Source organism: Podarcis erhardii (assembly GCF_964252035.2).
Source record: "Podarcis erhardii genome assembly, chromosome: 5".
NCBI classification, from domain to species: Eukaryota; Metazoa; Chordata; class Lepidosauria; order Squamata; family Lacertidae; genus Podarcis; species Podarcis erhardii.
In genome coordinates this window covers 45,202,642-45,228,319 of record NC_138509.1, presented here as the reverse complement: position 1 = coordinate 45,228,319, position 25,678 = coordinate 45,202,642, and the positions used below count along the sequence as shown (strand labels likewise).

Genomic DNA, 25,678 nt, shown 5'->3' with positions numbered 1-25,678 from the left:
GCAACCCATGTTTTGTTTATGCCCCTGGCTCCCTTCCAAACACATAGAAAATGTCATAGAAAAGGCACGATGTAATGCAGTATTCAGCTTGGTGTGCCAGGAGCTTGCTACAGTGTCCTGGCCCTCCCCAGCCAAGAATGGGACACTTCTGATAGTTAACTCTTTATTGACACAAAAAACACTTGTAGCAGCTTCCATGGTGCTCCGGATACACACACACACACACACACACACACACACACACACACATATACACACACACACTTCTAGCCTCTAATCATCTGTCCACAAATCTAGGCCCTGGGGAGCAGTTGCAGCAACAAGGAGACACCCCCTCCCATCCTTGCAAGTTTATATACCCACTCCTGATGGGTTACTTGCCCATAACCTGAAACTTTTCCTGCACAGAATTCACCGTTGCTCTTCCTGCTTCAAGCCCCTCCTTATTCTAGGAGACAGTGGGGTGGGGGAAGGTGAGGAGACTACTGGCCCATATGTTGACTGAACAGCCTCTTCTCCTTCTGCCACATCTGGTATGCTTTTCTCCATCTCAGACTGCCCTGAGTATCCCTCCTTCCCTGGCTCCTGCCTTGCAGGCAGCATCAAACCCCATAAATCACTGGTCCCCTCTCCCGGGTCATTCTTCTGGTCCCCTGCCTCCGGCCCACACTCTTCAGAGTCTTGTGAATCCCTGGCATACAGTGACTCATCCAGGAGATTTTTTATTTATTTTTTACACTCAGTATCAAATTAACTTTTACATAAAACAGGATCGCTCTTTTTGATTAAGCAGGACCCCATATGATCAATGAGAGGTCAGGGAGTCTCTAGTTAAAAATGCTGATTAGCTTTAATTTTAAACTTGGGTTGAACCAATGTTGAACCAGAAAATAACAACAACAAATTAATTAGGTTGCAGATGGAGCAAACAGTGTCTTGTTTTTTTGGCTTCTTTTTCTCTGTTAATGGAAAGTGATACAGTAATCACCGTGCTTGATAATGTTAAAGAGATTTGAATGAATGCGCTGTTACTTTCATGGGTTTATTCCAGTTGCAACTTGTATGGTAGTAAATGAGAAGGCTCTCTTAATGAAATAATTAGAGTACAGTTTCTAAAATGGCAAAGCAATTGAGATCAGAATTAAAATAATCCTGTCCCTCAATTCTGAACATTCTGTAATTTTGACAACTTACAGGCATGCGATTTTTAAAAAAAAAAACACAAGCAAACTTTGGTATTCATCACAACAAAAAAGTTGATCTTCCTTAAGATGTCTCAGTTTAAGCAAGAATGAGAAAGACACAGATATAGGAAGCTAGGTTTTAGGCTCTACGAGCATCTTAGGGTGCTGGATGTATCCCTATAGATTTGCATACTCTCCAACATTTCTACAATGAAAATAGGGACATCCCATTTTCTAATGATAATTTTACTATTTATACCCCACACATCTTACGGGGTTGACCCAGCCACTCTGAACAGCTTCCAACATATATAAGAATGTAATAAAACATTAAACATTAAAAAAAACCTTCCCGATACAGGATTGCCTTCAGATGGCTCGTGGGTTAGATAGCTCCATACCCTCCAACATTTCTCCAACGAAAATAGGGACATTGAAAGGAAAGGTGGGACATTCCATGATCAAATCAGAAACCAGGATGGCTTCTCTAAATCAGGGACATCCCTGGAAAATTGGGACACTTGGAGGGTGTGGATCTGATGGAGCAGTGGCTGTGTCTCCACCTACATTCTTCCTGTATACCATAAATATGGTAATTATTGAAAACACCATGCAAACTGGTGATTTGCTGCCCAAGGGAATCAAATGTGCAGAAGCACTGTGCCCCTTGACATTTTTACTGCTCAAAGAAATAGATTGTTATGAGCTTAAGGTTTCTTGATTACCAAAGAATGGACATCTAATATGTAGCAATGTATTTTAATAAAAATACTCTATTGTTCATTGATTGCTAGGAAAATCTCTTCACTGATGCAGTTAGAGAGGGGCACATCCTTCAGCAATCTTACTTTTTAAATAATCCAGTTTTGCAGTTTGAATAAAGAGAGAAGCGAAGCGTTAAGATCTTTAGCAGAGGTTAACAAGAGTCTAGGGTAGGGTTTCCCAAACTTGAGCCTCCAGCTAATGTTCAACTACAACTCCCATAATCCCTAGCTAGCAGGAGCAGTGCTTGGGGATGATGGGAATTGTAGTCCAAAAGCTACTGGAGACCCAAGTTTGGGAAAGCCTGGTCTAGAGCACTGGCTAAAACAGTGGCTCTCTGAAAATGTAATTCAGGATCAGCTATTTTGCTGCCTATTTTCAAGAGCCTATTTACTTCTATGCATTGCTTGTATATGTGTAATTACAATAAATGTTACAAAGACACCACAAACCTCCAGTATTTTCCCAAACAGAAACTGAACTCTGCAGCATAACCCCTGGATGTCTCACCACTGGGGAAAGTGGGTGGCAGCTTGTTAACAATGGTGTGAGATACACTGATTCTTTGAAGAGAACTGCAAGCTGCCGAATGATCAAAGATTAAGCAAATACTAGCACTCCTGAAAATAAGACTGTCAAGATAGCAGTTTCCAAGACAAACCAAAGCAATTCTGGAGATACTAAATACCTCCCATACACAGAACGGGAACAAGCCTGAAGTCCCACTGTGAGGAGGTGAGAACCTCATTTGATCAACAGTTACAAAGGGTCAAAGCTGACTCATAGGCCCAGCTGCAAAGCACCCAGTTGGGGGTGGTTGAAGAGGTGGGTGAGCAGCTGGCGAGCTTGGAGTGTGGATTATTGAGGTCAATTGATAAGAATAAACAAACTGTCTCTGCCCTGGAGCTGGTCAGCATAAATAAGGATGAAAAGCAGGAGGAACAGCCTCAGGAACTGGAAAACTGCTGGGGAAAGACTGTGCCAAAGGAAAAGCAGAAAGGACACAGGTTAGAAGCCTGGAGGCACAGTCAAAGAGAAACTCAGTTTAGAAGCTCCGCCTTGTGTTCCCATGAAAGCGGATAGAATACGACTGGCACTTTCCTTTAACAGAATGGAAGGCAACATCTCAAGATGATGGTCAACCAGAATGCCGCGGCGAGACTCCTTATGGGGTCTTCGCTGCGAGATCACATTCAACCGGTACTATACCAGCTGCACTGGCTCCCGGTGGAGTACAGGATCAGGTTTAAGGTGCTGGTTTTAACCTTTAAAGCCCTATACGGCCTAGGACCCTCGTACCTACGGGACCGCCTCTCCTGGTATGCCCCACAGAGAAACCTACGGTCTGCAAATAATAACATCCTCAAGGTCCCAGGCCTCAGAGAGGTTAGGCTGGCCTCAACTAGAGCCAGGGCCTTCTCGGCTGCGGCTCCAATCTGGTGGAACGCTCTGTCACAAGAGACTAGGGCCCTGCGGGACCTGACATCCTTCCGCAGGGCCTGCAAGACAGAGTTGTTCCACCAGGCTTTTGGTCAGGGCGCAGCCTGACTCCCTCCTCTGGCAACCTGCTTAGAATCTTGCTTAATTAGTTGCCATTAATTTGATTTTAATTGATTTTATAATGTAATATTTTTAGAATGTGTGAATATTTGATTGTTTGATTGTTGATTGTTGTTAGCCGCCCTGAGCCCGGCTTCGGCTGGGGAGGGCGGGATATAAATAAAATTTATTATTATTATTATTATTATTATTATTATTGTACCCCAAAACCCAGAGACAGACCCTATGAAAATGTCCCTATTTTCATGGGAGAAATGTTGGAGGGTATGGAGTTATCCAACCCCTGAGCTGTCTGAAGGCAATCCGGTATAGGAAAGTTATTTTTTTTAATGTTTAATTTTTTAATGTTTTTCTATGTTGGAAGCTGCCCAAAGTGCTGGTGCAACCCAATAAGATGTGTGGGATATAAATAGTAAAATTATTGTGATGGAATGGGACTTACAGTGCTTTTTTTTCCGGGGGGGAACGCAGGGGTTTGCATACCCCTAAACAACTTGTGAATCAAAGTTTGGCATCATTGAGGGGCAGTATTTCAATATGAGTAGGAAAATGAGAATAGCCCTAAATATTTTTTTAGGGGGGAAAGCACTGGGGACACCCCTATTTTCTTTGGAGGAATTTTGGAGCAGCTGCAGAGGAAGCCGCTCGGGCACATGGGGCGGCGCACCCAGAGGCAGGGCAAGACACGCACAGGGGTGGGGTGCACCACAAGGCCTCCAGAGTCTGCCTGCCTCCTCTCACTCAGTTGCCCTGGGGAGGAGGCAGCAGGCAGACCATTTGGGCAGCATGGAGCTTGCGTGCGCCCAAGCCACCGCGTCTCTCCCTGGAGAGACGTGTGGCTCAGACATGCTGCAGGCCCCTTGGTGAGTGCCACCCGGCGTTTTGTCACCCCCCTCAGTGGTGACACGTGGGGCGGTCCGCACCCACCATACCCCCTTCCTCCACCCCTGTGTTGGAGTGCATGCAGAGACTGCTGATATATGGATAAGGATAAACAAAAGGAACCTGAACCCAGATAAAATGTCGCTGTCGAGGGTCCAAGAAGTCTTTGGAAGATGTGGCTGCTTGTTCTAAACTGTGTGGCACAACCCAGTGAAAAGAACACCTTCATACCAGGTATCACTTCTGTTGCAATGGAATTCACTTTTAATGACCTGCCATTAATGACCTGTCATTTGGTTTATTCTAACTTTCTGATATTTTTCTTCAGCCTTATTTTGAACCACTCTGCTCAACAGTATGAATTAGACAGCCATGTTTCCACCTTAATGTGTAATTCTGTCCTATGTACAGCTACTTTAAGGGCACAGGCTTTGGTTGCAAAAGCAGGCTTGTGCCTCAGTACCTCTTTTTATAGGAAATGAAGCAGTGCCAGAAATGCACAGATAATGTTTATAAGCCAATTTTACACAGATATTATTGAATTAACTGTTCCATGAAGCAGCATTCTATGACAAACCGTTCTGCATGCTGGATTTCTAAGGTACATTTCCTTCAGTGTGGGCTAAAATAATGATGTCTCTCAGACATTGTTACTTGAATGCTAACAGCTCTTCCCGCCCCCCCCCCAGCCCCCGCCACCTTGAAATCATTTTTACATTCTTCTCAAGGAAAATGTGAGATGCTCCACTGAAATAAAGGCATTTGCCCATTCAGAACCACTCAGTGACATTACCACTCATACGTGCATTCCAAGAGTCTCTTCTTCAGGGCTTTAATGAGGCATTGCCGAATATGCTGTATGTTTACAAAAGGCCTAACAGATAATGACTTTAAAAAATGCAGAAGTGCAGCTGCCAGCGCAAACGGCCATAACACCAATTATCTCAGCAGCGCTTAGTCATTATGTTGATTCAAAGGCAAAACTGATCCAGTGGGTGGTTTTCTTCTCTTGTGTGGGGGACTGGGGGAAATGGGTGAGTTCCTCTCTCCTTATTCCCCAGATTCTTTGTATTTCCTATTAGATCTTTCCCCAGCTGGATACACTATTAATTCCCGGGCAAGTTCTCAGAGGAGGTTTTAGACAGATAAAAACAGACAATAGGGATATAAAAACAAATATGGTCTCCCTCCAATATTTAGCGGGGTAATGATCACATGCATTATGCTAGGGGCATGCTAACTTCCAATAACACAAACCATATGGGTATCACTCTCTGCATGAAGTTCTTTCTGCTAAGCGGCTTTCATGCAGTTCAGTGGGGGGGGGACATTCTGTTCAAACTTCCTAGGAGTCACTTCAAACAAAAGATTTATCATGTGCCTTGGCACCCATATCGCCATAGGCATGAAAATATTAGCAGTCAAATGGAATTTGTGCAGCCCCTAATGACCATAGATATGCAAGTGTTTCCCAGAACTGTGCTTCCTTGAGCACCAAGTAGGAAATCTATGCTTTCAAACACCTGTCAATAGCCACGATCCAAAAAAAACCCTCCAAAAAGTATGATAAAGTGTATGACAGATTATTATGAAAACCTATTTTGGGGTATCTCTGATAAATTATTATATAGGGACAGGCTAATCCAGTTTTTGCTTTTTTTCTGAAAACAAAAACCTGAAAATTGAAATATGTATTTTGGGAATTATTTTCTAAGAACATACACATTTTTTAACCTAGTTTGTCTCCACTTATGCATTTCTAAATATATTTTAACCTAAAGTATGAATATTGTAACACATTTTTGGTCTTTTTTTGAGCCAAAAACCGCATCACAAAATTCAAAATAGTGCAAAATCTAAAAGGAAATGATGTTCCATTCCACATATAGCATAATCCTAAAGACGTCTGCTCATAAGTAAGCCCTATGTAAGAAGTGTTAGGACTGCAGTGTGGCTCAGGTCAGTTCATACTGGAATCTGCAAAAATGGAATCCCTCAGGTATGCTCATTACGATACAACTAGAAGTATTCTGAAATGAGTTATAGAACTAATTTATTGTGCAGTTGTACTTTTGTATTTTTCAGTGCATAAAAAGATATTTCATCACAAATATATTTTTGTATAGAACAGATTGATTTTGTAATTCAGTTCCAGGACGACTTCCAGCTGTACAGCAATTTATCAGAGAGATATCCTAAATTAGTGCCTGTAGTATTTTAATTTATCAAAGAAATGTGTAAACACATACACCATCTATCACTTGTCCGTTTTTCGTCAACAAAGTAAAAATGAAAAAAACATAATTCCTTCAGTCTGGAATTCCATGTCAGAATCTGTCTCACATATCTCAGAAGTAAATAGGAAGGCTCTTACACCAGGAATAGATCAGCTGATTCATCTGCCGATGGCCACAGCATCTATTGCTACCTGTCAAACATATGTCACAGCTGGAAGACATTAGACAGATGAAAAGCACAGATATGTTTAGAGTCCTATGACGGAGAGACATTCATACTGAAAGGAAATGGAATAGTGACATGAGTTTAAACTCTCCCCAGGATAGCAGGTAACACTTCCAAAGGAAAAAAAAAGAAAACCAGTGGTGTACATTTACCAGAGATATATGTTTGCATTACAAGTTAAATAGCAGCACTTAAAAAAATAAATCTGGCCTAGAGGGTCGTTTCAATGAGAAAAATGCTCTCGCAAGTAGACATTCTGTGTTTTCTAAGGCATGAAATCGGTGCAGTGTTAAGAAAAACGGTGTGCTTGAACTGTGAAAACACTGAGCACTGCTTCAGTAGAGGTTATGGATGTATTTAATTCCAAAGTCCCTGGGTGGCAGAGCTGCAATAATGAATGCTGCGGCTGGACAAGTAATATCAATAATTAATGGTCAGTTTGCTAATCTCGAAGCAAATTCTCATGAAAATGGGCAAAGCACATTTTTATTCATGGTGCAGATGTTCTCACCCTCGAAAACCTGCAGGATTTCAATAGGATGTTTTCAATAGGAACCTGCCTTGTATCAAGTCAGATTATTGGTCCACCTAGCTCCGTGCTCCCTACACCAGGGATGTGGGACCTGCAGTCCTCCAGATCTTGTTGGACTACAGCTCCCATCATCCCTGAGCATTGGCCATCCTGGCCAGGGCTGATGGGAGTTGCAGTCCAACAAGATCTAGAGGGCCACATGTTCTCCACCTCTTATTTCCACTGACTGGAAGCTTTCTAGGGTTTCAGACAGGGGTTTTTCCTAGCCATACATAGAGGCGATGGAGATTGTGAACATACGATGGAATCTGATTAACATGGTAAGCTAGTTGACACATACAGCAACCACAACATGGTGACAATATTAAATAGCTTTCATGTGGTGGCTGTACTATTTGAGGCTTTGAGAAGACCTTCCTTAATTACCTGGGGTTAACTGCTGTTAGAGAAGGGATCTCAGATTAAATCATTTTCAACCCAAGGACCACATTCTATCGAGGGCATTTTGCCAGTGCTGGGCAGGATCAGGAGGCAAAAGTGGCATGGCCAGAGGCTAAAGGGAGTGTGATTCATATTTTTACAATACACTACATTCCAGCTTGACAGAGGTGTCTACACACACAAACACACATCTCTCTCTCCTTGATCCTGACCAGCAAGAGGCATTATCCCAGATCAGTAACATCTTCTATGTTACTGTAACATATTCTCTGAGGTCTAGCTCCAAGGGATTTCTGGAGATTCCCTCACTGTGAGAAGTGAAGTTACAGGGAACCAGGCAGAGGGTATTCTCAGTAGTAGCGCCTGCCCTGTGGAATGCGCTCCCATCAGATGTCAAAGAGGTAAACTATTATACAGTCTTCTATAGGCAGCCCTGTATCGGGATGCTTTTAATGTGTGATGTTCTGTTGTGTTTCCACTCTGTTGCAGAGTGACTGGGGCAACTCAGTCAGATAAGTGGGGTACAAAAAACAAATTATTATTATTATTATTATTATTATTATTATTATTCTAGCCAGGCAAAAGCAGAGCAGAGTTGGCGAGGGGTGTGGCCTGGGTAAAGGCCTGAGGGCATGATAGAGAGGCTTAAAGAGTTGCATTTGGCCCCCAAGACCTGATATCCCCCCACCCTAGCTAAAATAGTAACCTAATGTATTAATTTTAAACATTAATGCCAATGTTACTTCAGTTTAGACTATGGACAACTGAGCACTGGTGAATTACAGTATAGACCAGGGGTTCACCAACTGTGGCTGCTGACCCCAAGTGGTCCGCAAGTTTCATTTAAGTAGTCCACTGTGAAGACTAGTGGGAGCAGCACCCTAAATACTCACTGATTTAAATTGTATTTTTATTGGTTCTTTTATTTCTTAAGTTGTATTTTATTATTTATTGTTGTATTTTATGTTGCATTTGATGGCTTTTGAATTGTAATACAATATAGGAAATGAAAGAAACAAAGAAAATGCTATTAAAAGCTCACAGCATCTAGCACAGCACATTACAAATGCCACAACAGGCAGAAAAATCATTAAATGGTCCACCAAGACTCTCAGCAATTTTCAAGTGGTCTATGGGGGAAGGAACCTTGGGAATCACTGCTTCAGAGCAAGCTGAAATTGTATATACTAGAGGATATACATTGTTTTAATGTATATGACTTTTTTTAAAGGGGGGGGGACTACTTTCATTAAAAAACAACAACACACCTTTTCATTTCTATGGTTACTCGGCTTTTCCTTTCTGGTGTACACTGAGACTAGCTAATAGTAAGGACAAAAACAATGCAATAGTGGAGATAATGGAATAAGCGCATGAAACCCTTATTGCAAAGTAGTCACTTTGTGGCTACATTGTCAACAAAGAGTTCACTTAAAATACTTTTGTTCTGGTTTTGCTGGAAGCAATAACTCAAAGAAGTTGATGGTACAGTGAAATGGAAGGAAATGCAATACTACAATCATTTTAGAAGCTACTACAAATTAAAGTCATAGTCAGAGTTCCAATTTAAAAAGAAATGAATCATACCAGGGAACAGGAAAAGCATAAAAACCTTTGAGGAACATAGGAAGTTGCTTTATACCACATTGAACCATTGATGCCCTTTGCTCAGTATTTTCTGCACTGACTGGTAATGGTTTTCTGGGGTTTCAGATGGGGACACTGCCACTCTCACCTGGAGATGCTGGTGATACAACCTAGGACACTTTGCATGTAAAGTGCTTTACTACTGAGAGATGGCCCTTCCCCTTTTCCCAACCTTTGTGTTGTTGGGCATTCAAAGGGAGAGTAACAGTATTTCTTAGTTACAGATAGGTAGCCGTGTTGGTCTGCCATAGTCAAAACAAAACAAATTCCTTCCAGTAGCACCTTAAAGACCAACTAAGTCAGTTGGTCTTTAAGGTGACTTTAAGGTGACTGACTTAGTTGGTCTTTAAGGTGCTACTGGAAGGAATTTGTTTTGTTTTGAGTATTTCTTAGGAGATTGTTCCACAGGCAGGGTGAGCTCACCTGTGCTTTGAAGAACACAATTTCCTGTGCAGAGGACTTAAGTTCACTCTGCTTGGATGAGCAAAGGGTCTCTACAGAAGATCAAATGACCACACAGAGGTTGGGAGCTGGGTCACTGGAGTCTGATGCTGACACTCCTTCCTGCATTCATTTCACCTGATAAGCCATCTGCTAAGGATTATGATGCTCTGCCAGTCCTGCACATCAAGTCACTGGTAAGTTTAAAAGTTGGCAACCCTATGTACACAAGTCCAGGATGATAACAGAAAAGTCCTTGCTTCTACTCCTTATTGATGCCACCTCTTATGGTGTAGAGCAGGGGGTAGGGTACCATTTTTGGCTCCGTGGACTAGATCCATATGAGGATCAGCCTTGCGGGGCAAATTTGAGAGATGGGTTGCATGGCATCTATATGACATCACACAATAGACAGGTAGATTGCTTCACTTACACTTGGGCAATTTGCAAGGAATGTTGCCAGCCCTATGCTTTGCAAGCTTCTCCACGCTACTCCTTTAAGCTCCCAGTGTCAGAGGTTTCAAGGGGCAGCACAGGGAGGCTTGTGAAGAGTAGGACTGGGAGGGAGAAGCATTTTCTATTGAATGAAATTCACTTCCCACTCTTTGAACAAGTGCACTCCTATTGCCCAATAGTTGGGAGCCTGCTTTTCTCCAGCAAAGGAACAATTTGGAGACCGCTTTAAGCTCCTGGTTGTTCCTTTGAATCCCTACCCTACCTACCCCACATTTGTATGATATCAGGTGTTGGGCAGGTAGCCATGGCTTCCCCAAAATGGCCTGGTGGGCCAGGTTTGGTCCATGGGCAGAGGTTTCCTAAACCAGGTGTAGAGATATGTGTAGCAAGTTCTTCAATACATCTCTCAACAGGCAGGGAGGTCATATTGCTGAGCCAAATCACTAAAAAAAAAAAAAAATTCCAACTGAATGTTAACACTTTCTTAATTTGGAAATGGTATGGTTAGAATTGATTTCCACCCTTGCCTTCTTCCTCTCTTTCGACATTTCTGCTGAAACACCATTCTCCCTAAGTGGTTTTCTCATGCAAGCATCATTAGCTGAAATGTTGATAGAGGAGTTTATCCAAAGTATGGAACTGAACTAATATCCAAACACTGCCTTCTACTCTTTGCATCCTCTTAAGCTCCCCCACAACCATCACTGGCACATCAGCTGCCGGTAAAAAAGAATCAGATCAATACCACAATGGATAATAGCAGCTTGATGGAAATCAAAAGGGTACTAAACTTTCAAAAGGTCTTCATCCATTTATGCAGTCCCCTGCAGAGATTGCTAAATTATTTTCTTCCGAACTGCATTCCACAACCTCTGGCTAGCTTTACTGTGGCATTTTTAGATAAACCCGTAGGCAACAATAGGTAAACTAGGTAGAAATGAAATATTGTTTATTGTTATACCACTTATTGCCAGAATAAGCTTCTAAGCAGTTTAAAAATATAAGACCCAATTATACAAACACTAAAATATAAACTTCCATAATTAAGATACACAATCCCAATAAAACTTTAAGATATAAACATCCATACCTAAAGTATGCAACAAACAATCCCTTTTTTAAAAAAACCGCAGTAATTAAAACAGGAGACAGGGGTTGGGTAATCAAGGGAATGTCTGTATAAACAGGTGTGTCTATAATATCTAAGCAGTAAACGCCACATTTTGTATGGCAGTATAATTCTCCCCATATGGCTATGGCACCCAACATGATTCGAGACCTTTTTTCAATACACACAGGTCCTATAATCAAAAATAGTGTTAGCTTTGTCCACAAAGCTGGATGACATTTTATGAGTGACACTTTCCTCAGACATATCCTGAGGGAAGGTGTGTGGTGCATAGAATGAATGGATGAATGAATGAATGAGGGATGCTAGTGCTTTGTATATTGAACAAACATATTTAAGAAAAGGAAGAAGGAAGACATCTCATGGCTTCTTATCAACCTCTTCTCCCCGCCCTTTACAGTCCCTGTAAAAGTCTCCCAATATGCTTATTATTAAGAGAGGAGGGGGGTTCATTCCACCTGGCAAGCCAAAATGTTTCAGCAGAGGGAACAATAAAGCTTGTGATGCAGTATTCCACCCTATGTATTTAACATAGAGCGTACTTTGACTCTAACATGATGACATTTGCCATCTATGAGCTTTCAGTTCTCGGGGCAAGGGCATCAAAAAACAACACGGATCTTTGTAGTGATCGTAAGTGCTCTAAAGCTCCCTTCACATCAGTTGCACTAAGGGAGACCTATGCTATTAAGATGAAATAGGTCCATGATGCTGGTTCTGAGCCTAATATCTAACACTGAGTGTAGATGTCTGAGAAGGGTAGGTCTGTTTCCAACTCACACTGAGCTTAACACACAAAGATTTTCATGCCTATAGAAATTTATCTCTATTAGCCTGTCCAACTTGTTGCCTTCCAGGTTTTTTAGACTCCATTTCCCATCATCCTAAACTAACATGGCCCATGATCAGGGATTATGGAAGTTGTAGTCTAACCGTAACTGGAGGCCAAGAAGGCTGCTCTAGATGGTGTCTGAGTGGGGTGGGGATGCAGGTTTTTTGCTACTTATTTTATAGATGCTAGGCTTGCCATACATCAGCAAAATTCCTGACATGTCCTGTTTTCCTTGGGTGTGAAAATGGTGTCAACAATTTGGGTTTGTTCCCCAAAAAAGCCCAACAATTTTTGGTGGGTTTCTTTTTTAAAAGACAAAAAACTTTGTGGGTGTCAGGAATTATACTTTTTGAAATATGGCAACCCTATAGATGTAATGTCGGGGGCGCGAATTATCAGTGCCTATTTAAATCCACAATTGTTTGAACAACAAGGTTGTCATCACCTGCATCCTGCTTTCGGCTATTTTCATTTTCATTTACATATGCATATTTAATTATCACCTTTGAACTTCATTTGGGTGTGAAGCTCTCAGTTCAGAATGCAGCTTTCTCTTTTCCTTTACAAAAGCTTAGCTCCATTCTGCCATGACCTGCACCTTTTAAAATACATATTGATCCTAAATTATACTATTTAAAAGCTTCACTTAATGTCCTTTTTACACCCTGAGTAATGGCCAGTGTTCAAATCCTTTTATAAATAAAAGTATCACTTCATCTGCAGTTTTGGTTTCCCCTTAAATGATCAAGGGTGAGGGGAGAAATAATAAATTAGGGCTGAAATCCTATATACACGTTACCTGGAAGTACATCTCATTGAATTCAGTGGGACTTACTTCTCAGTAGACATGCATAAGATTGTGTTGCTAAAAGGCAAGCTGAAAAATTTAATCCTATTAGGTTTTTAAAGTAAGCTCAGGGCAGTAAATTATCCCAACCCTTGAGCAAATCCTGTTCCATAAATTTTAAGTAGGCTCTTCATCTCTCTCTCCTCACTCTCGTCTTCCCATGAACAGCAACATAGAGGAAGAAGATGTGTGTAGGAATGTTCTGCCTCAAGGTTACCTTTTGAGGAGTTTTTGTGCTGTGTTTCAGACAGCCACAGATTGGACGGAAGAAAGTATGCAGTCCCTAGCAAAGAAGCCAAAGGAAAGCTAAGAGTTTGCTCAGTGCATTCCAGCCTGTGTTGAATTTCCCTCATCACACTTTTTAAATAAATACTAAGAACATGCTCACTCCTTTTCTGAAATCTGTAAAAAGACTGAGATGATCCTGAAGGTTAGTAAAGCATGCCATCCCATGTCCAGGTAGCTGCATTGCCTTAAGAAATGCTCTGCAGAAGAATGCATGCTTAGGAATCCTAGTTCCCTTTTGTTTTTCTCCATTGATCAAGACAGTAGTAGTAGAACATTGTTCATATAACTCAACCTGACATGTCAGTCTGTCAGCACATTATGGCATCAAGCAGTTCCCTTGGTGTCCCACCCAATAATATTGTTCATATCTCATTAACTGTTAGGAGAAAATACTACATAGAAAATTAACCCAGTGGGCTTTTACAGTTTTCCCCCACTTTTTAAAATTAATGAATTAAGGATAGATGTCACTCCCACTCCTCCTTGCTTGTGGGATTAGTCTCACCCAAGTGGCAGAAATGGCTTACCACATATGAATGATTCAGGCAGCTGTTGACTGCCAGGCTCACTTTTTTCTGCTGTTTGGCTTGGCTGCTGTAAGAGACTCCCATCAGTTGCATACATTTGGAGTCAGGAATCTGGAAGGGAAGATGGAAGGTGTAAATACAACCTATGAATTTGTATATTTGGCTGTTTTAACGTGCCCCACTGCCACAGATTCTATAATATACATCCTCCCTGCATGGAGCTATTTATACTTTTCCTTTCTTAATGGAATCAATTCACTGCAGAGAGTCCTAACCACCAGGCTCTTGGAGGAAGCCAGCAGAAAATTCAGAATTGTGAGGAAACCAGAACCAGAAAGCACCAGCAAGGGTCAGAAAATAGTATATGGAGCTTACATTTGAAAGCCCTAAAGTTAAATCCTAGCTTTAATGCTTTACCTAGGTAGACTATCACATTTCAGATTCAGTTTCTGCCCTCCCTTCTGGCCTCCTGAAATGGCAATAATGTTAAGTTGAATGAGGTAGCAGCAGTGGCAACATCCAGGTGCTAACTGGGAATAAATTCCATGCAATATCAAAGGACATTAGGGCCAACAAGCTAACAACATTTATGTAGGTCAATATGAACACACTCTGGCTTCATCCATGAGGAAAGTTTATCAAAAGATGAGTATACTATTTACTATGAGCATGTTCACCATGAGTATGTCTAATCCATATAGCCATAAATAAATAACAAGAAAAGAAATTGTCAAAGCTCTACAACTGTCTATGACAGACCTATTCTGCCAAAGACAACTGGGTAGCTATGCCCTCCAGGCCTTTAAAAAATAATAGTCCCTGTGATTCTCACATGTTTTTCACATCCATAATAATATTATTCTGCTGTGACTATAGTGAGGGTTGCATGAAATTGCAATCAGACATTGTATCAGATGACCTGATGAGTTAATCAACACTAAAGGTACACCACAGGGAGCAAAAACAACAAATTTTAGTTCAGAGACAAGTGTTCCTATTGTTCCTTTGCAGCAATTAAAAATGAAAACAATGGGAGAGATTTTAGGAGGGGAAACACAAAGAAGATTAATGCAGAGATAGCTTCTTTGTTCCCTGTGTGTTGCATATTGTGAGTAATGTAGATTTTTCTTCATCTGAAGCACAAATGAACTTATTGAGTTCTTTTTATTTATTTTCACACCATTCATATTTAGTGTAAACTTCCATATATTGTGTGGTCCTCCAGAAACTGTTGGACTGCAAGTCCCATCGGACCCAGTCAACACAGCCAAAGGGCAGGGATGGTGGGAGTTTTACTTCAGGAGAGGCAGGTTCCCCCGCCTAGCAATTAAAATCTATGGAGAGGGCATTGTGGCTATACTCCAAACAGTACTTGATGGGACAGTGAGTCATGTGGGGCCTTCATGGTGGTGGTAGGTTGCCCAAGATGCATCTTGTCATTTGGGCCTTTGAATCCTTGTGAAAGTGTGAAGAGTTTGATTTAATGCACAGCCTATCAGATGTATTTACTTACAGCTGTTGGTTTTAATGTTTCTGATATGTTGGTTTTAGTTTTGTGAATTTTGTATCTTATATTAAAAGTTTTATGAACCACTCTGGCTTGCTGTTTAGAAAAGTGGTATAAAAATTCAAACGATAAACTAATTTTAAAAAATTGGAGTGTAAACCCTGAAAAAGAGGGTTAAGATGCTCATTTTCTCCAGAGTGAGAGAAAACTATTTGCAGAGTAAAAGGAATAGCCAGGTCAGAAACGAACAAGAAGTGCCTGTCAGCTCAGTTTCCAGAGAGGTTAGGAATCAAAGACCTTTCTCCTTGCCAGAAATTCCAAAGGCTGGAGAAACTTCATTGATCTGAATGGATCAGCAAGAAACAGCTCTGCACAAAGCAGAAACTGTTCAGTTTTTGAGAAGCAAACTTCTCTTGGGCTGTGTAGACTTTCTCTTTCATGGGTTTGAAAGGGAAACTGTCAGTGAGAAATGTATATTTTTCCTCCAAACTGATTTACACAACTCTTACAGATAAGCAAACTTCCACAAGAAACTGCCAGTGGCTTTTGATATTCATACAGAGGCAACACTTGAGCTACTTGCTCTGGATTCTGCAGGTGGGACTTCTCCTGGCAAACTATGCAGAGGTGCCCCCAGCCTTCTTCCTGCAGAGTAGGAAAATGGTGTGTGCAACACATGCCATTGCGGTGACAGTTAGCATAAAGCTTTGGGTTGAATAGACCTGGAATAAACACATGAAACTCGTTCTTCTGCCTCAGCCTGGTCAACCAAACAATACAGCAGACATGGGAAACCTGTGATCCTGCAAATGTTGTTGGATTACAACTCCTATCACCCGCAGCCAGTATGACCAATGGTCAGGGATGATGAAGAGAGTTGCAGTCCGGCAACGTGTGAGAGGCCACATTTTTCCCATCTCAGCAATATAGCCCACTTGTTTCACTCTTGCTCAGCCTCCAGATTAAAGCCATCACCTCCCAATCTCAGACCATCCAGGCCAATGGATATGGCCTTGCTCAACTCCTCCACACTCAGGAACATCCCTCCTAGGCAGCCTACACTAGTACCTGTAGCTGCAGAATAGGGAAATGATTGTTAATCAACAGATCCCCACCCCTTGACAAGGAGCTATAAAGCCAGCCAGTCTTCATAACAGTGTAGCACATTGGTGAGGCAACAGCTCACTGTTGGGTAGTTCTGGCTAGTCTTGGCTACAGGGAGCTGTCCAAGGTCTTTCCCAGTGGTCTTCTGCTTTGCCCTAATAACCCTTACTTAGACTTGACAGTTGGAGTCACCTTACTCAGACCCTGGTCTTCAAGACCTAACAGTGCTTCTTAATTTGTGAGTGCCTTGGACTCTGTCTGGCCACTGCACAATCTGGGACCCCAACCTGAGAGAGAACAGGACGGGGGTGGGTTTTTTAAGGATATGATTTCCTATAAATTGTTTCTGCTATTTATGAGATTTATTACCCATTCTTCACAATATAGTCCCAAGGCAAGTTATAATAATTTTGAAATATAGTATTGAAATCAGTTAAAAACAAATTGCAGTTAATAGAAGGGGGGAGGCAAGTCCTAAACAATAGATCTCAAGTGTCAAAGAGCCACATTCATCCTTGGACCGTCCTCCCCCAAGGCAGGCCAGTGGTGAACAGCGCGTTCTCTCTCTCTCTTTCTTTCTCTCTCTCTCACTCACTCACTCACACACACACACCTCCCTCCACTGGTTTGAATAAGGAAAGGTTATCCCCTCAAATGATTGATCTCTCCATGCATCAAATAATTGACCCAATGTTGAAATAGGAGGCATCAGGGTTCTGGCCTTCCATCATCTCAGTCCTGTGTCTACTTTTAAACAATTTTCTTTGCTACTGTTGTCTAGATTGGTGGGGGTCTTGGGAGCAACCTGGGATGGAAAAAAATTGATTTCTTTCCCCATTGGACTCAGTGAAAAGTCCAAACCTTAAAGAAATGTCACTGATACCACAAGGGAAAGAGAACTCTGTTGGTTCCTGTTTCTCTCTGTTTTTCATTTTTCCATTCTTTTCCAATTTGTGTATGCACATCTCTATCTAAATATATGTCTTTGTGTATACATTATTTCACTGGAGAACTGCATCACAAATTTGGAGAAGTGCAGATTTCAGTTTCTTTTAGCAAGTTTGATTGAGTAGGTTCACATTAAAATATAACTGAACCCCATTTCTCCTTCATCCCTAGCTATTTTTTATTATTTTTTATTTTAATTTATGACAAACATTTCAAACAGAATCATCTTTACATATTTCAACTTCCCCTTTTTCTGCAGTTCCTTATATTTAGTCTATTTTTCTGCATATCCCAATTTAAATCTATTTTATATTTTATTTCCATCCATTTCATATATGTTTTCAATACTGCACGTTTTTACATTAATCCTGCAAATGTCTTAATTTGTTTACAACGAGTTTGTAAATATTCAATAAATGATTTCCATTCCCCCTTAAAGACTTTGTTATCTTGATTTCTTATTCTTCCGGTAAGTTTCACCATTTCTGCATATTCCATTAGTTAGAAGAATGGCTACAGAAACTAACAGAAACTTCCATCCCTAGTTATCACCAAAATAATATATCTGCAAAATTCACCAAAATTCTCATTTGCCATATTTTAGTCAAACTTATTTGTAATATTCGGAAATCAATGCAGTATGGTTAATAGCAAATTAGTAAATGTATTGTTGCATAAAGACTCTGCTACTATTTGCAAACATTTGACAGATTGGTATTGACAGTAGTGCATTTTAAAGTGTAATACATTCTCTGCCACATTGACTAGAATACGCACTCTGAATATATATGAGGCAGCTAGTGGGAGATGACAACACTATAACATCGAGGCAGGTGCAGCTGTAATGAACCTCTAGCACTTCAGATGTTGCTGAACTACAACTCCCATCACCCTTAGCCATAGACCATGCTTCCTGGAGCTGAATGGAATTGTAGTTTAGCAACAGCTGGAGAGCCAAATGAGCCAGAGTCCATCCAGTTATCAACTGAGAAAGGAAGGAGCAGTATTCTAGTACTGTCAGTGCTGCTACGGCAATAAAATGACATAGAGGTGGTACTGCAGAGCCACTCTCCTGACACCAGCTGGATGTGCTTGGTAGAGTGATTTTCAAATGCAGCGATAGGGATTGAGAGTGTGTAAGGAGAGAGAAATATATGCTTACATAATATTTTTCCATGGGATCATATGGTTTTAGGTTTCAGTCTTTGTTGTACGGTGCGTTTTGTTGTTTCTATGACTTGTAAACTGTGCTGTGTGTAGCAATGTAGAAAGGGTTACATCAAATAAGAATGAAATAAAAAAAATGAAATATGGAGTGATGGCAAGGAGGAGAGGAAGAATGGGAAGAGCTATCCCTGCATACAAAAGCATTGGTGTTTCAGGAAAGTGCAAACAACAAAGCAGCAGGGGTAACAACCTTAAGTAGTGCAATGATGGAAAACTCAGGAGGAATCTGACTAAGCACAGGCAAGAGTCCATTTAAAAACATCTCTGGTGCACCGATGGCAGCCAAGCAATTTATGCACCACCACCACTCTGCCTGGGTAGCACCAACCAAGAATATTTTTCCATATGGTCAACAACCAGTTAGAATCTGGGAGAAAACGTACCCAAACAGAGTGGTCTGCTTTTAAAAATGAATAAATCCCAGCAGGTATTCAAAGAATAAATGAGCCATTGTTTCGAGCTGGCCTGGGAATTCATTTTTTTCCTCTTATCTGCAGTGTTTCATATTTTTTCAAACAGGTTCATTTTAATTATTTAGTGAGCAAGTTGTGTGATTGCAGTTATGTGATACTGCTTCAGTTTACTTTTAAAAGTTTCAAGCCATCTGAAGATACACAGTATGTGTGTGTATGCTGTGTTTCGGGTAGGGAAATAAAATGTAATAAATAACTAAATATAAATAAAAATCAATATGTGTTGCCTTATAATGAGCTGCAGATAAAATTTGTTCTCTTCCGACCCTATAAGAAAAATGCTTTACATGATATTCAGAGGAACACCCCTAGGTGGAAAAGGAACGACATCCCATTGCAGGGTTTCAGTGCCCAGATGAAACTCATGACATCACTCCTGCAACCTGCCTGGAGTACAAAACAGGGACATCCTTTCTCCCTTTCGATGCAAAATTGCTCACTTGACATTTACATGCAATCTGCCTCTGAGAACTGATCTTTGTGCCCCTGAGATAGTCCGAGCTAGGGACGTGGATAAACTCTCCGCTAGTAAAGGTTTAAATTAGAAGCAGTTAAGAATCAGGCTCCGTGGGATTTATTTCCTCCCATTCTGCTGGCAATTTGGCAGAACAAAATAGTGCTGCTATTTCACACCTGACAGAGAAAAAAAATGTTTGTCAGCTGTCAGAAATGGTTTGTGCTAATGCACCTCCAATCTAGCTAAGAAGACAGCAGTAAGAAAAGAAGTGTCTAGGAAGCTTGCCTTTAATGAACCCTAAAGAGATTTGTTGATCAAAAATAGTGCAAACTCCAAAGGTTTCAGGCTTGGGCCTACAGGCATACCTGACCAAAGCCTCAATGATGGTGCCACTAGAGAGGAGAAGACCACATGTCATGAATAGCTAACTCACTTCAGAAGAAAAAAAATTCCTTCCAGTAGCACCTTAAAGACCAACTGAGTTAGTTCTAGGTATGAGCTTTCGTGTGCATGCACACTTCTTCACTTCAGAAGCTATTGGCTGACTTGTTTACTTAGTTTTGAGGTCACTCTGGATGAAGCATAGCCCTAGCAGAAAGTATAGCCCCTTCTACCCACTCTTGCTATAAAATATTTGCATCTGTCATGGGATCTGGGATGGGGGGGAAGGATGAGCTCAGAACTTGCATTTGTCCATTTGGACACCAATTACATCAGCCAGAAATGTCTTCCCTTCCCTTCTATGATCTCTTCTCTCATCCAGGGCTGAGCCAACACATTTTGCTGCCTGAGAAGGACAAGATGGCGCCTCATGCCCCTCCTCCCACATCCCATGTCTAGAAGCTGACTAGACAGACAGTTGAATCCTACTTCAACACTGGTGACAGGTGGGGACCTGCGGGAGGGGGATGATTCAGTTCCCATTTAAAGGCAACCCTCCGTAATTTGCACTTAGTGAAACAATACACAAGCCGTCCTTCATAATTTGTACTTCTCTGAATTTTGCAGTGCAGTCCTTCAGTCAAGTAACATGTACAAAATTAAATATACTGGAGTGAAGTGCGCATTAAAAAAACATATTTGTAAGAACAGCATAAAGAAATGCATGCTATTGAGGGAAATTGCAGGAGGGGGCTGTGTATATTGGAAGGAATCTGCACTAACTTGCTGGTGAATTTTCATGAGGACTTAAAAAGAAAAAGAAACACCAACCAAACTGTGAAGAACTGAATTTAAGATTAGGGGAAATGAGAAAGTAAGAGAAAGCAACACTGGCCTATGTGTCCATCCCTAATGAAAGGACAATATCATCGGCTGCAATGAAGAGCAGCAGGTTAGCTTAGAGGACACAGAACAGAGCAGGCCCCATGGTGTGCCCATGGCCTTCAGCACCTTGCTGCCATGTCCCCAATAGCTGCTGCCTGACACAGCTGCTTCACTCAGCCTAATGGTAGGGCTGGCCCTGCCAATCTTTTGCTTAATTCAACCTTAGTGACAGCATTACGGCTCCTATCTCTGCTTCATTTTACTGTTTTCTTCCATATTTCCACTTCACCAGCTGGGTTTTAATGCTGCTCTCCCAATCCCTCATCTCTTCTGGTGGTGATATTAGTGCATATCAGCTTCCAGGTAGACCTGCAGGCTCCCAGCCATTGCTGCTTTGATATCTTGGAACCACAGCCAGCCCTGTCTGGCTCCTGCTTCAGAAGGATGCAGTGGAAGTCCTCCACTGAAGCGTGTCAATTGCTGGAGGAAAAAAAGTAGTTCATTTGTACATTAAATGTTCTTATATGCATTCAGCATTGTCTTTTTTGATCCTCATTTGAGGAATTTCCCCCCCAAAGTTTTACATCAGCAGCCAAGGAGAACGTGGATCACATTGTTATTTTATACATGCTTGCCAATTTTCTGGTTCCAGAATAGGAAAAGGACATCTGCAAAGCTGCAAATTAAGAATTTTGAACAGTTTTAGATAATTCTTTGGGGAAGAGAGGCAGACTTATAATAATACTTGATAACAGATGTTGACCTTAACATATTTTTGAGCAGTGATTGACCAAAGAAATGTCTCGAGGGTAATCATTTATGCCAGCGTTAACCAAATGATTGATTTAGGCAATGATGTGTTAAAAAGTAAACACACACACACACACACACACAGAGAGAGAGAGAGAGAGAGAGAGAGAGAGAGAGAGAGTCTAACACAATAGAGTTGTATAATAAATGCCTGTGGTGTATTTTTATAATTTAGCCATGATGAATTTAGACTTCAAAGTAAAACAATTTGGAGATAGACAGCCAGTGTAGTGAGCAATGGTTGGGAATGTGGAATCCATGGCAAGGGGCCTGACCAACCTCTCGTTGCATGCCACTACCTGAATGAGGCAAAGTGGTGTAATGGTTAGAGTGCTGGATTGAATTGTATTCTTGACTGCCTTCTTAATTTGTTCTTAGGTGTTTTGTTTCTTTTCAAACTTATTGTTGTGTCCTTTGCATTTTCTAAATGCCTTTGGACTATTTTCTGAGATCGCCTAGCCCATGTGTGATCTCTGATTGAGTCCTTATCTACCGCAATCTGTCATATGTGCGATTTTTGCTCAAAGTGGTTGCTCAGAAATTCACCTAATTAAAAAGTGCTATCCATCTGTAGAAGCAAATATGAAGTGACAGTGCTTCAAAACAAATCTGCCTTTTTTAAAAAAACACCTCCCTCTTCACAGCCAAGTAATAACATCTCTCTCGTTTTTTACCTGAAGTATGCGAGAGTGCTGTTCAGACCAGATTCACGCTTGCCTTAATAGTAGCAATTTATTTTTATTTATTTATTTATTTTCTGCATGTGCATTTAAAAAACCTAATTTCGGTGTTTTTTTCAATAGATGCAGCCTGAAATAATCCTTGGAAATCGGCGATCTCATTCGAAGCACGTTTTAGTTAAAAGTAAATTTCCCTGGAATTGATAGTACTTGCTGTCATATAAAATGGAAAAAGGATTGGGCCAGAAGGTCCGGTGGCACCTTAGAGACCAATTTAATTGTGGCAGGAGCTCCTATGGACAACAGCCTACTTCACAGTTTTAATTGACAGGAGTGGTTGAAGCAAAATGTTGGTCAATAAAGTGAAAATTAAATATGACAAGCATGGAAATGCACACATCCTGGGATACCAAAGAAGAACACAATATGTAATCTACATTGACTGATATGCAATTTTAGGATTACTAAGCATCAATACAGTATAAATGGGGAAGGCAATTGCTGTTTGCAATAAACAGCTACTCCTCTAGGAAGGAGCAAACTTTTGAGAAGGATCAGAAGAAAATGGTATGAACACTTGTAATACCCCTCTTGATATGCTTTAGCATTCAGAACTGCTCTGTCCCATTCACAAAGCAGCTAATAAGAAATTGACTGTTCAGACACTGCGCTAGGAGCAGGAGAGGACCTGCTGCAGAACGATTCTTCTACCACCTGCCAGGCTTGTACAGGGCACAGCAGTGGGCAACAAGGTTGGGAGGCACAGTCGTTTTGGCAGGTATGCCAGATTGGTTCTGGTAGGGTGGCACAGGCGCACCAGCAGGGCCAAATCAGTGCTCCTGCCAATGTCCCAGCACTGCCATGACTTTACCACCTGCCTCAACCCCAAACTGTCCTGGCGAGTTGTAGCAATGCCTCTGCTGGAAGGCTGGCTCTTCACAAGTGCCACAAGATGCCAATCATTATTTCCCCAAACCATGAGCCCAGCCAGACAAGCCTCTATAGCTAGGCAATCTTCGCTTCCTGGTACTCCGCCCTGGCATTATATGATGAAGGATAGGCTAGGAATTGCCAAACAAATGAAATTTTTAAAAAAAACCCAAACCGTACTTTGAATAACATGTATTTATGTATTTGTCACATTTGTGCACTGAAGTGCTTCAAAGCAACTTATACAGTAAAACTAAAACAACAGAGACATTAAAATCAGATAAAAACAGGAATGGACAAAAACAACATATTTAAAAGGAACAAGTCCTACCCAAGGAGCGCAACAAAAGCCTAACTACCCTCCTCATTAAAAACCATAAGCCTGGGTAAAGGAGGACATTTTTGCCTGGTGCCAGAAACAAACAGCAATGGTGCCAGGCATGGTCTGGAAATAACTCTGGAAATTGTGCTTGGAAAGAGACCAGTAGCGATTGGAGCTGTCATAACATGGCAATCACCTGCTCCCTTCAACTGGCCCTAGTGAATAGTCTGTCTGCAGCATTCTGAACCTTTGTCACACTCTGGGATCACATCTGGCAGCAGCAACAGTACACAAAGCTGTGGGAAAGCTTTTCTTTCCTTTAGTGTGCAGTTAGACAGAAAAAGTGGAGTTGGAGTTTGTCCAGGTCAAAAGCTGATAATGTCCACTTTGAAAAATGTAGGCAGGGGGAATGAGACACATTAGACATGTGTGTTTATGGAGCACTTAAATTATGGTCAATGTTAGGGACACCATGTCAAATGGCTAAATTGTGCTCACAGTCCATATTTAAAGTGTCCAAACCATATTAAAACCCCTTCTTCATTTTGGCCAGAACCTCCTCTTCTTCACCTTCCTCTTCAGGCAGGTAATGCTTCATTACATCCCTGAAAATACCCTGAAAATAGTCCTGATTTTACAACTGTTCGTTGCGAAACTAAGGCAGGTTCATAAATGAATCGCTGCTTATGAGAACTACTGGCTCCTATAGGGAAACGTCCCCTAGTTCAAGATGTAAGCAAGCAGCAAAGCACACTTTTCTTTTCTTTTAGAATAAGGTGTCTGATGGAAAAATTGTGCCATTGGAAAATTGGCTTTGAAAAAAAACTCTGGTGGACTTTCAAGCTAGAAGGATCAAGTAGGGGGTGATGGAAAAGACTGAAACCCTGGAGAGCTGTTGCCAGCCAGGGCAGGCAGTCCTTGTCTTATCTAGACCCATTACTCAGATGGGTACATCTGAGTGCCCATGGTTATGGTTATGTAACCATAAAACTAATGATTTACAACTGAAGGTAAATTAGCAGAAACTCATGGTGGAAAACAAAGGCTCATTATTCTACAACTGGATATTCAAGTCCCAGCTTTCCGGTCTTACTTTTGACTAATACGTCTTGGTATTACCCACCAAGCCTCTTTTATTAGCATCTTAGGTTACCATAAACAAAAACACAGCATCCAATTTTCTCAAAGGTTAACATTTCACCTCTTCCAGCTCTGACTAAAGGGAGGTTTTGTTGGGAATGGCTTTGAACTTTCCAAAGATGGGAGAAATGGGGAGTACAAAATAAGTTGTGCTTCCTCTTCTCACGCTTGTTTAGATAAGTATATCTGAAGCATCTGTCAATACACATTCTTAAGACTCTAGTGCTCCTGAGGAGGAAACACCACCAGAATTTGCCTTTCAGGAGAGAATGGCTAACCTGTGGTTATAAAGAGTTTATTTGTGCACCTAAATCACTCCACCCCAATAACTTGGCGATATGGTATTCCTTTGTTCCCCTTTTGTGAGGCTGTAGGGTGGCCTGCCAGCCTGCCACAAAATGGTTGCCTCTGCCTCAATTTACTCTGCACTTGGCTTACTCTGCAAAGGCAGCTCTTCTCTCCTTAGTATGATGCCACTGCAGGAAGGTCCTAGGGCTCAGTTTCCTGAGTCCCAATTCCACTTCCTTCCCCAACACTGTAATGAGAAGCAAAATTGCTGAGCATCCCCTGTCCTCTGGTGCTTAGCTAGCTTTCCGTATCTCTAGTTTGCAGGTACACTACTGTATGGTAAGTGTATATGAAATAATGCATGCTTTATAGGTGGCGAGTGTGCATGTGTGTGTGTACATGTTTAGTCACCACTCCTGCTATTGGCACGTGTCCCTCAGAGGAGTGACTGGCTATCAATGCAGCCCTCAGAACAAAAAAGTTTAGGCAGCCCTACTTTGAGAAGATGCATGGAATCATTTTTGGTCCTTCTGAA

The 25,678-nt window shown here is 41.4% G+C and overlaps 1 long non-coding RNA gene across 2 annotated transcripts in view; it reads right to left on the bottom strand.

The window, feature by feature from the left end:
- Positions 1 to 25,678, bottom strand: part of LOC309342857 — a 176,985-nt gene that overhangs the window by 103,004 nt on the left and 48,303 nt on the right. The window contains exons 1-2 of one of the 2 annotated variants that reach the window (XR_014157013.1): positions 16,795 to 16,884; positions 13,992 to 14,102 (exon numbers count right to left, since the gene is read on the bottom strand). This is a non-coding gene — a long non-coding RNA (uncharacterized lncRNA). Of the gene's footprint in view, positions 1 to 13,991; positions 14,103 to 16,794; positions 16,885 to 25,678 lie in introns of those variants that run through there. The other variant, XR_014157012.1, reaches the window with a different exon arrangement.